Below are 12,657 nucleotides of genomic sequence, written 5' to 3' on the forward strand. Positions count from 1 at the left end.
ACACAGGCGAGCAGAAATGGACAACTGCTAGTAAGCAATAAACAGGTTTTTCCCACTTTATTTCTCTCTGACTGATTTTGGCTTAAAAGTTATTTGTCCTGGGGTGAGAATATACTTTCCTCCTGGAGTTAGACTAGGATTCTCTTTCCCCTCATTTTTTCTTCTCAACACAGTAATAGCTAAGTTTGAGGTAAAATACCCAAATTAACTGTAATATTCGTACATACTGATACATCAAGCATTTCTTAAGCACTAGGCAATATCCTTGTATGTATTAACTCATATGACCCTCCCAGCAACCCAAGAGCAAGGCCCTACTATTATCTCCATTTTGTAGACAATGGACTGAGATTTAGAGAGATTTAAGTGCTCTGGTCACTCAGCTCATCATGAAAGAGCCATGATTCAAATGTAAAACATTTTAGTCCTTATTTAAATTCTTAATAATTGACTGCCTAAAAAAGAATTCGTCTCCTTTCTTTAATAATACACTCATGGTTTAAGATACAGTCATTATTTGTACTGAAAAAAAATTGACTATTAGATATCCCTCTTTGAAAAAATCTGGATGTTCTAGGACAATCTCAGCCATCATCACCAGAGACTGGCACAGATGTTTGCTTCCAGGATGGAAGCAGGACCCTGAAGATGAGGCAGAGTGAGAGAGAAGGCCAAGGGGGTATAAACTGATAGAGAGAGAAGGGAGAAGACCCTGGGTGCATCTCGTAGACTCTCATCACAACTGCGCTGTACTGGCCCTGAAATGTAAAGGAATGTCTTTTGCGACACCCTTTGGACTCCAGGTGTGCATATAACCAGCTAACAGTGACACTGATTTCTTTCTGGTTAGAGATGAGACCTGCTTCCCTCCCCAGATATGATGGGTACCACTGAGGAGTTAAACAAACACAAGTTCACCAACAACGCACTATGAAGAGTTTCTTTGTACACAGTAAGCATCTAATCAACGTCTCTCTCCTTTAATTAAATTATGTCTCACACACTTCATTTTTTTCCCCGTGTGATTTTTAGCCTTTAATTTGACAGAATCAGTAGGAAGAAATCAAACTAATAAGATGTCATTATAAACAGTTAATATGCTTGTTGCAGTGTACTTACTGATAGAAAATATAAGGTGAGAGAATTTTTGCACAGTGGAGAGAATGTAGGAGAATTTTTACTTTCAGTTAGAGTCAGAGAATAACCACTTGCATTGGAAGGTAATGGGGTGTAGGGAAGACTCCTAGACTGCTAGTCAGAGACTATATTCTAGTCTGATCTGTCATGAAGAGGTGGCACAATCTCAGGCAAATAATTCTGACTTTCCTTAGTTTTCTCATTTCAGGGATATTGTGAGACTCCAATAAAAAAATCTGTGTCACAGCCCTACAAAAATCCTGCCATATTAAAAAAAAAATGTAAGTTATTTTATTGTTATTCACAATACCTTATGCATATTAGGCCTTCCATAAAGTTTGCTGATGAAAATTAAATTCCACCATTTTCACATTTCAGTGACACATGTATATCCCTACTGATACATAAAAATATAGCACTACTATAGTTGACATGTGTTAATCATGTTATATACAATACTTAAATAATCCATACAACACTGTGAGGTCTCTATTCTTGTTATATCCATTTCACACATGAGGATTACACAGATTATATAACTAATCGCAAAGTTTTATAACCGGTAATTGCTAGAGAAAGGTTCAGCATAGCTCGACTGGACACCAATACCCATATCACTTCCATCATGAAATATTTCTTCTATTGGATATATAATTCTTTCTGAGTTCCTAAAAGAGATATTCTCAGGGTAGAAAACATATGCACTATGGGCTCACAATTGCAAAAAAATAAGCTTCCAAACAATTCAAATCTGTCTTAAAGGTAAATGCATATACACACACTACAAACAACCGTATATATCCACATTATATTAACAAATGCCATTAGAATAATGCATGTCTGTGCTGAAATATCTATGTTCATGGAGCTCTTTCTCATTTTCTAATTTATTTGGTTTACATAACTACCATCTCTTGCAAAAAAGTGGATACAATTCGGGATATTTTAGTTAGAAAGTTTCTATTAATTTAAAGAATGTTCTGCTTACAGTATCACTCAGATAATCAGAAGGATGACCCCAAAGGAACAGTACTGTAACAAGACACTCTTCCAATCTCAATACCGGTATTCCCAGGCAGCTCCTCCAAAAACATCAAAAGTTTTACTCACATGTCAATATTTATTTTAAATAGAAACAGAAATAGAAATAAGTGCTCAACTCTTCAGAGAAGGTTTGATTACCTAGGAACCTTGGAGGCAGCCATCTATACACTAGCATAGATGATAATTTCCTGCTTTCTGATGATAGGTATGAATTTGATATTCCAGCTATCTGTTTCTATGAGCAAGTATAAAATATTTACCACCCTGGCATCTGACCAGCCAACTACCTTCAAAAATTCAACCAGAGACTGCATAAAATATAAAATTAAAGCTTTTAAAATAGTTCCTTTACGTTCTTTAACTCTATGTTCTCTTTTAGTCCTAAATTGTCCTTGGAACAAAAAGTCTCAGGGTGCTGGAAAAGTTATTTAGTGATATTAGAAAGAATAACTAAGGTCACACCAGTAGGTTTTAAACAGACTTTATGTGTTTAATTGAAAAATCGTATTTCCTTTACCTTCTTCCAGCATATATTGTACTTAACACTCTGAACATTAGCCCTTGGAATAAAGAAATGAATAATATATGAGTTGCTCTTTATTATGATTTCGAAGCCTGATTTAAAATTAATTTTCAAGACTATTATGGAATACCAAATGTCATATTCACTAGTACCTGTACACTGCTTCCCAATTGCAATGTGCTGTTTGCCACAGCCATCTGTTCATATTCTCTCTTCCAACTTGAATGAATATTGACGGAACCTCTTTCTAAAGGAAGAGAATTAGGGATTTGAAGCTCTTCATGTTTTTGCAGAAAGTTATTATAAAATTTGTACTCTCTAGCTAGAAATTATACAAAAATACAATTATAAGAACTCACATAAAGTTATTTGTGGTATACTTGAGTATGCCAGAAAAGTCTGGTATTGTATTTAAGCAATAGGTCTTACTGCACAAATGCTCATTAAGTATGTAATGTGAAGTCTGCAAGAGACTACAGACATGAATGTAATGAATAACTATGGGATATAATGAACTCTAAAGAAAATACTGGAAAAAAGAATTTTCATACAAATTGTTGCTAAATGCCCAAACTGAAACCTTCAGTACATCATAATTATATTCCTCAAGCAAGAAGGACTTCTTAATGTTTGAGCATTTCTCAGCTGGTGGATGCTACAGTAACTGTGAAAGTGATGGCCTTTTTAAGTAGTACTGACAGTTTCAAACTTGTAAAGTTATATCTATCTACACACAATAGTTATACAGTAAACAGCATTTTGTCTGTCTACTCTATATGGAGCACTATGCTAACTTGAGAAACTTTTATATGAAGGAAAGAAAAAAATTGATAAAATGCTTATTCTCAAATTTACCTTATATCCAATAGGAAGGATATACAGGCTAACACACTAACAGGAGAAAGAGAATAGAAAACCATAAAATCTAGTAACAAATGAAATAAACAAACAATACAAGCAGCCTTCATCTCCACCAATCACAAAACAATAAGCTTTATGCTGAAACTTCTCTTTGGAAAGAAGTTAGGTAATCTAAAGAGAATAACCCATGAATGTGTCATCAAGGTTTTTCTGTATTTCCAGAGCAGACCGAGGAGATGACTTTTGCAGTTTACTATGTGACAATGACAGGCACGGAATGCTTTCTCTCTCCTTGCTGATAAAGTGTAAACAGAGTCTCGTCCTTTTCTCAGATCAGTTGTTCAATGGTTGAAATAAATTCCAGAAATGAATATGATCTGCCAGGGACATGTTAGCCCCACTGATAACTGTGGTTGATACAGTATTCAGGTAGCTCCATAGGCATCCCTTTTCTTCTTCATCACTTCATGTGTGTCATACTAAAGCTGCAATTCTCAATCTCAAGATAAAGGGAAACCATTCTTGAAGTAAGGCTCTATGAGGAGATGCATTCTCTTGCTGGATTCTCCAAACAAATAAACCTTGTAGATCCATTACTTATTTCAGCTATTTTGAGACTACAGTTTTTATTATCCATTTAGCTTATTATTTTTGTCACGTGTCTGTAAAATCACTAAGACTGAATCATACCTCTGACAGTCATGTCTGTAACTTTTCCAATTGGCATGAGCTGCCAAAACAGAATCACTATTACTATGATTCTGAACAATCAATGACATGCCCAAAATATTCTGACTGACTGAGTGGCAACTGAATTGATTCTGCTGTACATATTCCACAACATTAAGCCTTTATTTTAGCTCAAGTTAAGGAACAACTTGAATTGCTAAGTCTCTGCAAAGAAGTATCTAGGGCAAATGCAAGATCAGTAAAAGGCCAAGTTTCTGCCCAGGTGGAGCTAGAAAACAACCACAAGTGAAAAAGATTTAGGAATGATAGCAAGCAGATATGATTATAGATAAGAACAAACATATACCTTAGTCCTTATGAGAGAGGACAGCACTCTGTTTCATTAATTGTATATTCCCTGGGATAGATACCAAAGACAAAAAAGATGTGTCACACACATATGCACACATATATATTTAAAGTTATTTGTCCATTACTGAAAAGAAATTACTCTAAAAGGTATCCAAGAGGGTGAAAAAGGAGACACTAATGTCCTTTTTGCTTTTCCAGACCATCAAATAAGCCAAAATAAAGAGCTTGATATATCAGACAGGGTTTTAGCTGAATGTGTCAGCATGGAATACAAGCACTGTAGCAAAGAGAATGGATTACATGTTTTCAAAACCAATGTACATTATATAATCTACCCTGCAGTGACCACGGGGTGAAACACATCAGGTGGGGATAATCAAACAAGCTTTAACAATAAACACTTTCATGTAGATTTTTTTTTCAGTTGCAAACGCATTTCTAAGGATAGCTTTAATTCAATTCAACAAACTCCTGTTTTTAATCGCTCATTTAAATCTTTTTTTTTTAAATAATTCATTAAAGACTGAAAAAGGCCCTGTGCAGCATTTTGAAATGGGCTTTCCACTTACATGATAAGAGATACCTTTTGAAAACAAAATAAAAGTCAGCAGAGCATATGGTGCTTGCCATTCAGACATTTCTGGGTTTTTATGTTTGTTTGTTTTATACTAAAATTCACCAGAGAACAGGGGTTTTTAAGAAACAAACAAAAATACTTCTATACTTAAGGGAAGATCTTGTTTCTCCCATTATTTAATTAACTTATAATGACATCATTACATCTTTCAGATGTGACTTTATGAGTTGGGTAGAAAAGAAACTAATGTTTATTGTGAACCTACTATTGTGCATCATGCCAGGCATTTTGCATGTGATTTCCCATTAGAGTTTTGCAATAACATTTCAAGGTAGGTATGATTACCTCATTTTACAAATGAAGATGTTGGAAATGTTCTCAACAGTCTGACAAGTCACAGGATATAGATCAAGACCCCAATTCATAAATTCAAACATCACATGCTAAACAAAATGTGCCAGAGAAACTGGAATCAACAGAAACAACATGCCCCTGCTTTCATGGAATTGACAGACTTCCAGTGCAATGAACAGTGAGTTTCTTTGCAGCTCCTGAGATCCTGTTTGCTCAGTACATTAGGGCCTCCAAGAAAACCCCAGTACTATCCTACCACATGAGCACTGTGGGAATTCAAATAAACTATAACCAGAGAAAGGCCTAGAAGTATTTCCAAACCCAGGACCAAGAGATCGTTTTCCCCTCCAGTCCCTTTACTTTCTGGTTTCACTTGAAGGTGGTGTTCAACTTGTGTGGGGTAAAGGAATTAGGAAAAGGGTAACAAGAGTGGATCAGAAGAAAAAGTCTTATTCAATTACATCTTTAATGTCAGATTCTTCTTCTAAAGATAAAGATTCTTCTTTTTGGTTTTCTTCTTTTTAGATTCTTCTCCATTTAATTACAGAGAAAAAAACAACAAACTAAAGGAGTTGGAAGAGCCTGATAGTGATGGGGGTAGTATGCAGAAGAGAAAGGAAGAAACGCATACTTAAATGAATTGGGGAACATGTTTCTTTTATGAGTGAGTATATGAATGACACAATAAACTTACGAGAAGACCAAAAAGTTATGGAGAATGCATCACAAAGAGGTCGAAGAGGATCTATCAGCTTTGGTGGAATGTTTATATTTTGCCAAGTGTTTTTTTTTTTTTCATATTTGTCATATGATCATCAAAATGAGCCTGGAAATAAAGTAGTACCATTCATATTTTACAGATGGATAAGTCAAGGCTCAAAGAGTATAAATAACTACCTCAGGACAACATTGCCTATTGGGCAGGCTTTTGAATTCACACAACCTGATGACAAGGCCTACTATCTGTCCTGGCCTTACTAGCTGAGGAGAGAAGAGGTGAATATGTGGCTCTCTGTGCACGTCTTGTATATCCCAAGCCATAAAGATACTTGACAATAGCTATGGACACTGATTGGCATATCACATATTCACAGTGTTGCCCATATCTCCTCAGGAATCACACTTCCCCTCCACTTCTACCCCCCAACCCCACAGCTGTCTACTGTAAACAACTATAATGGCCAGTTTGGCCATTGGAGGTGCATAGGTAGGGCTGGGAAGGCCAGGTACACTGAGGAATCAATGATCTCCTCCTTCCCTCCCAAGCAGCCATCAGCTAATGGCAGGTGTGAGTGAGCAGGTAAAGGCTTAGCCTTCTCACCCCCAGATGGAACAACTCTTCAGCACGCTCTCCGCCATCTCCCCAGAGGCACTGAGCCTCAGTTGGCCACAGAGGTACCTGGTCATTAACACACTCTGCCTCAGTTTAGTGCCCTTTCCTTTCTCCCTTGCCTACTGAGGCTTCCTGTGTCCACTTTCCAACTAACTCACTTACATTCAGTCCTTATATCAGGTTAAGCTTCGAAGGAAACCGAATCTAACACAGTTGGGGAGACTTTAGAAAGGAGGCAGAATTCAAAGTAGTCCTTGAAAAACCTAAGTGAAATTTCGAAAGGTAGGAAAGAAAAGGAATGGAAGCCAGATACAAAACATAGGTGTAGAAAAATGGAAGTCAACTTGGATAGGAAGAGAGAATAAACCAGTAAACTGAGCATTATACATCTTTGAGAATGCTACCAAATAACATAAATATTATCATTTATTTCTCTTTTCCTGGGCAAGAACCTTAAATAATTTATTTTTTGCTCTCACACTCTTCCTTACTCAAGAAGATTGGCATGGTTTTTTTTGTTATTGTTTTTGTTAATATATACTTTTACCTTGTTTTAAGCCAGAAAAGATCTGAGAAGACTGAAGAGTAATGTTGGCCACTGGCCTACAAACCTTGGAGTTCTCATTTCCCTGCTCAAATTTTTCAGCAGAATTCTTTCTAATAAACTCAACGTAGAGAAAAACAAATAAGAGAAGATAGTGCTAATGCACTGACATAAAGTAATTCCAAGTTTCCCAATCATGTTGCTATAAAAGGCAATTTTATTAAATGAAGTTTTCTTCTTCTTCATCTCCTGCCTTTACATTATTTCCTTACTGATGGTGTGTGTGTGTTTATCAAATGTTCTTACAATATCATGGAAAGAGGGATTTTTGTCTAGAAAAAGGAGGAAAAATATCTGCTTGGACTCTTAATACATTTTCTAGGAAATGTTTTTTATATCTTGGAAATTTAGAGGTGCTAAACCTTTAGCAAAAACAAAAGTACCAAATATCGTCATGTTTTATTCTTGATCTTTAAGGTGAAGAGATAATATTTGTTCATTATTTATTTATTTTTATTGAGACATAATTTTATTATTTTCAGTTACAACATAATGATTCAATATATGTATAATATATATTGTGAAATGATGACCAGTATAAGTCTGGTTAACGTCTAGTTATTACATATATTTAAGAAATTTTTTTGCCTTGTCATGGAAAGATTTACTCTCTTAGCATCTTTCAAATATACAAATAGTCACCATGTTGCACATTGTATCCTTAGGATTCATTTATTTCATAAGTGGAACTTTGTATCTTCTGATCACATTCATCTATTTTGCCCCTGGCTCTGGCAGCCACCAATCTGTTGTCTGTATCTATGAGTCTGGTTTATTTATTTTGTTTCTATTGTTTTTGTTTCTGATTCCACATATGAGATCATATGGTATTTATCTTTCTCTTCCTGACTTGTTACACATAGCATAATGCCCTCAAGGTCTATCCACGTGGTCGCAAATGGCAAGGGAATGACATATTTAAAAACCACATTTTTAAAAGGGACATAGGATAAAGCACTGATGGTGTTCCTCTCATGGTTTTTGCCTTTTATATAATACTACTTACCCTTCACCTGTTTTTAAACCCCTGGAGGAACTTGCAGCCACAGAGAGTAGACACACGTAAGTGTGGCAGAGAGCATACGGACCGGTGGTTTGCCTTAGGGCCAGCAACTGGGACTTCACACAGTCAGAAATTGCTGAAAGGCATCAAAAAATCTCCATTATAGATGCCATTAGGTTTTGAGCAATAAACTGTTTTGCCTGGCCCAAACTCTACCTGAAAGGGAGCACTTCAAATGAGGGGAAAGTATCATATTTTCTCTTTCTCCTTCTTCAAGACAACTGCTCATGAAACAAACTATTTCAAGTGTCCACAGTCTTTACATAAAGACGGAACTGACTGAATGGCATTTGTGCATCCTTGAGGCTTGTTGGGTAACAAAAGTGCATCCAATTCACACAGCTTATTTCCAGTAACCTTGAGAAGATTCCTAAAAGTTCCAAGGAGTGCTTGTGTGGATGTCTTGTTATATCATTAGACAAGAGAAATGGGAGGTATTATATGGATTTTTCATCAGGAAAAGTGGCTTATTTTGTGTTTCAATCTGAAGAGGGTTGGGCTAGGGATTTAAAGAATAAGAACATTTTCATTTTTGCAGATGAAGAGGAAAGATATCTTAAATGATTATTGTTTGCAATTAATTTTTATGTGTATGCCTTAAGGGTGCAAGTGCACCCTTACTTCATTAAAGTAGCAGAAGCAAATTTGAACACCTATATATAATGGGCACAAATATGGGGACATGATAAGTGACTTAAAATTTGTTCTTAAATAAACAGAGCATAGTCTGTGCATTTCTTTTTCTCATTTTAGAGGTTAATTTTGAAGATCATAAATTTATATATGATTATAATGAACTAAAACATTTCTGAGCTTAAGCAGATAAAATCTCTGAAAATTAAATATTTCTAATTTACTATTGTGATATGCAGAATAATGACTCTAGCAGATTTTCACTTCCTAATCCTCAAAATTTATGATAATGTTATGTTGTCTGCAAGGGGTAATTAAAGTTGCACATGGAATTGATATTGCCCATCAGATGACCCTAAAATAAAGAGATCCTGAATTATCTTCTAGGCCCCATGCAATCACAAGGGTTCTTTAAAATAGAAAAGATGGGCAGGAGAGAAGGCCAGAATCAGAGAGAGATTTGAAGATGCTATGCTGCTAGCTTTGGAGATAGAGGAAGGGGCCACAAGCCAAGAAATGCAGGAAGCTTCTAGAATCTAGAACACTCTGGGAAATGAATTCTCTCCAAAAACCTGTAGGAAAAAAACACAAGCCTGCCAACACTTCAATTTAAGCCCAGTGACATCCATGCTAGAATTTGGCTTCTAGAATTCTGCAATAATAAATTTGTGCATTTTAAAATCACTAGACTTGTGATAAGTTGTTATAGCAGCAATAGTAAACTAATATGTGTTAATCCATAGTTTTTATTGTAAAATTAATCTGTTTTATAAGTGTGGAAGATATTCTGAGATATTTTTGGAACACAAGGAACTTTTTGGAAGTACAGGGAAGCACTGAACTTGTGCTTCAGTGGAAAACTGCACTGCCTATAGTACATTGCACTGGATTATCAGATTCTGATTCTATGGGAGTTATTTTACAATTTAAAATTTTTGATGTCCAATAGAAATGCAACATGATTATTCTCTGTGCATCACAAATTATATTCTGTCCAGATTTTGCATAATTTCATGTGTATATTGTAACAGCATTTCCTTGCAGAGAGTGAAAAAAAATGATGATGTAGGAGCTAGAAGGGAGAACTTGCTCCAGCTATTTCTTTGAGAAGGCATGAGGGGGCTGACTCTAGTACACACATTCAAATGCCATCCCTCCACCACTGTGGAAGAAGTAAGTCTTGCCTCAGTTTATATACTCATTTCAATATTCCTGATTCATAAATGTGTCTGTCCTTTGGATTCTCCTTTGAAATGGTGGTAATGCTTCAGCAACTTTCTCATTAAATGAGTTTAATTAAAATGTTTTATACACATTAATTTTTATATTTCTATACTAACCATGATTTTACCTTTCACTGAAAAATAATCTTTTAGCAGAATTGACAGAAATTTATCTCAAGCTAAAAAAAAAGGAAGAGAAGAGCAGAATGAAGAAAGAGGCAGAGGAGAAGAGGGAAATGGGAAGGAAGAGAAGACAAAGATGAAAATGACAAGGACAAGTGGTTAGTGTCACTTATCTCAGTTTACCCTAGAGATTCAGGTTTTTTGGATAGCTGGCTGGCTAGTGCACATAATGTCCCCAGAAGCATGTCTCCTGTGTTAGCTTTGTCCCATATGGGCATTTTCCAAGGCAAGGTCTTTCTTGAGAGAAGAAAGGATGAGAAGAATGTCCTGAGGCACTTCTAGGCTACTTTATATTCACCATGTGTGACCCCAAACACAGACCCTCTCTGTCCCGGCATCTTTGTCAGTTCAGTAACTCATACAAACAAGTGTCTACTTGATATCTATATGACCCGTTACCATATTTAGAGATCTGAAATGTAACCATGAATTCAACAAAGACCTTCGTCTTCAGAGCTTACATTCTACTGGGGGAGACCGATCCATACTAACCAAAATAAAAGAAGTAATTACATCACATATCAAAAGATGATAACTGTTATGTTCAGAGAAAAAATAAGATAGAGGACCAAGAATGCTAGGGGTAGGAGCTCAACTGTAGTGCTGATTAGAGGTCAGGTAGGCCCCATGGAAAGAGTGAGATTTGAACAAGGGTTCAAAGGAGATGAGAGAGTGAGCTGTGTGAATAACTGCTGGAAGAGCATTTCAAACAGAAGAAACAGGACCTACTGCCTGTGAATTGTTAGCATTTTCCTTGAACCACAAAGAGGCCTGTGCAGCTAGAGAACAATGAAAAAGACGAAGAGTTCAAGGACACGGTTGGGAGGTACAAATCATGTAGGATTTCACAGGGTCTTTTTAAGGATGTTGAGCTTGCTCTATATCAAATGAAAATTATTGCAAGCAGAAGAATAGCATCATCTGACTTACATTTAAAAAAAAATTCATCTGGACATCTGTCCTGAGTTGATTTAAATGGACAAACGTGGAAGCCAGTTAGGAGGTTATTGTAGTCATCCATGTAAGGAATAATGATGGCTTGACCCACAACTGTAGCATTTGAAATGTAGTAGTGGTGGAAAGTTGTCAGATTATTAATACATTCTGAAGATAGAGTGAAATGGATTTTTGTGTGGTAGGAGAGAAACACAGGAACTAATATGATTTCATAATTTTCAACATGAATAAGTTGAAGAAAGGAGTTACCATGAACTGAAATGGAAAAGGCTGTGAGAATTCTGAGCATTGGAAAAGGATTAGGAGTTTCATTCTGGACATGCAGAACTTGAATTGTCTATTAGACAATGGAGAAATCAAGTAGGCAGTTGGATAATTGAGTCTAGGGTTTAGGAGAGAGGTCTGGGCCAGAGATATAAATTTAGGCATCACGGACATGTAGATCTTATTTGAAGACTGGATAAGATTTGCAAAGGAATGAGGATAGAGAAATTATCAAGTACTGATCTTCCCAACATTAGAAGGTTAGGAGAAAGAGGAAGAACCAGCAAAGGTGAGAAAGAATTGAAACACCCAAAAGAGTGTGGTGTACTAAAAACCAGTTGAAGAACATGCATCAGGAAGATGGAAATGATCAACTAGATCAAAGGCCCCTGAGAGTTGCGTTGAGAACTATGCAACCTGGCAGCAAGAAGGCCAGAGCGACTGTAATAAGAGCAATTTTGGTGGAGTAGTGGACTCTAAAGATGTATTGAATTACATTTAATAGAGAATATAGAGAAGAAAAAAACAGGACTACATAGCAGTAACCAGAGACAATTCTTCAGTGTTCCTACAAAAAGAGCTGGTGATAGATATGGGATCAAGAGACAAGGGATTTTTCATGGCAGAAATAATTTCATGTGTATATTGTAACAGCATTTCCTTGCAGAGAGTGAAAAATAATGATGATGTAGGAGCTAGAAGGGAGAACTTGCTCCAGCTATTTCTTTGAGAAGGCATGAGGGGGCTGAATCTAGTACACACAGGGAATGACTGGCTTAAGTAGATACAGTGTTACTCATTTGCAGAGACCTTGGGGGAGGTGGTAATTATCTTCTGAATGCTTTAGTTTTCTCAGTGAA

Source organism: Manis javanica, chromosome 4 (assembly GCF_040802235.1).
Source record: "Manis javanica isolate MJ-LG chromosome 4, MJ_LKY, whole genome shotgun sequence".
In the NCBI taxonomy this organism is placed as follows: Eukaryota; Metazoa; Chordata; class Mammalia; order Pholidota; family Manidae; genus Manis; species Manis javanica.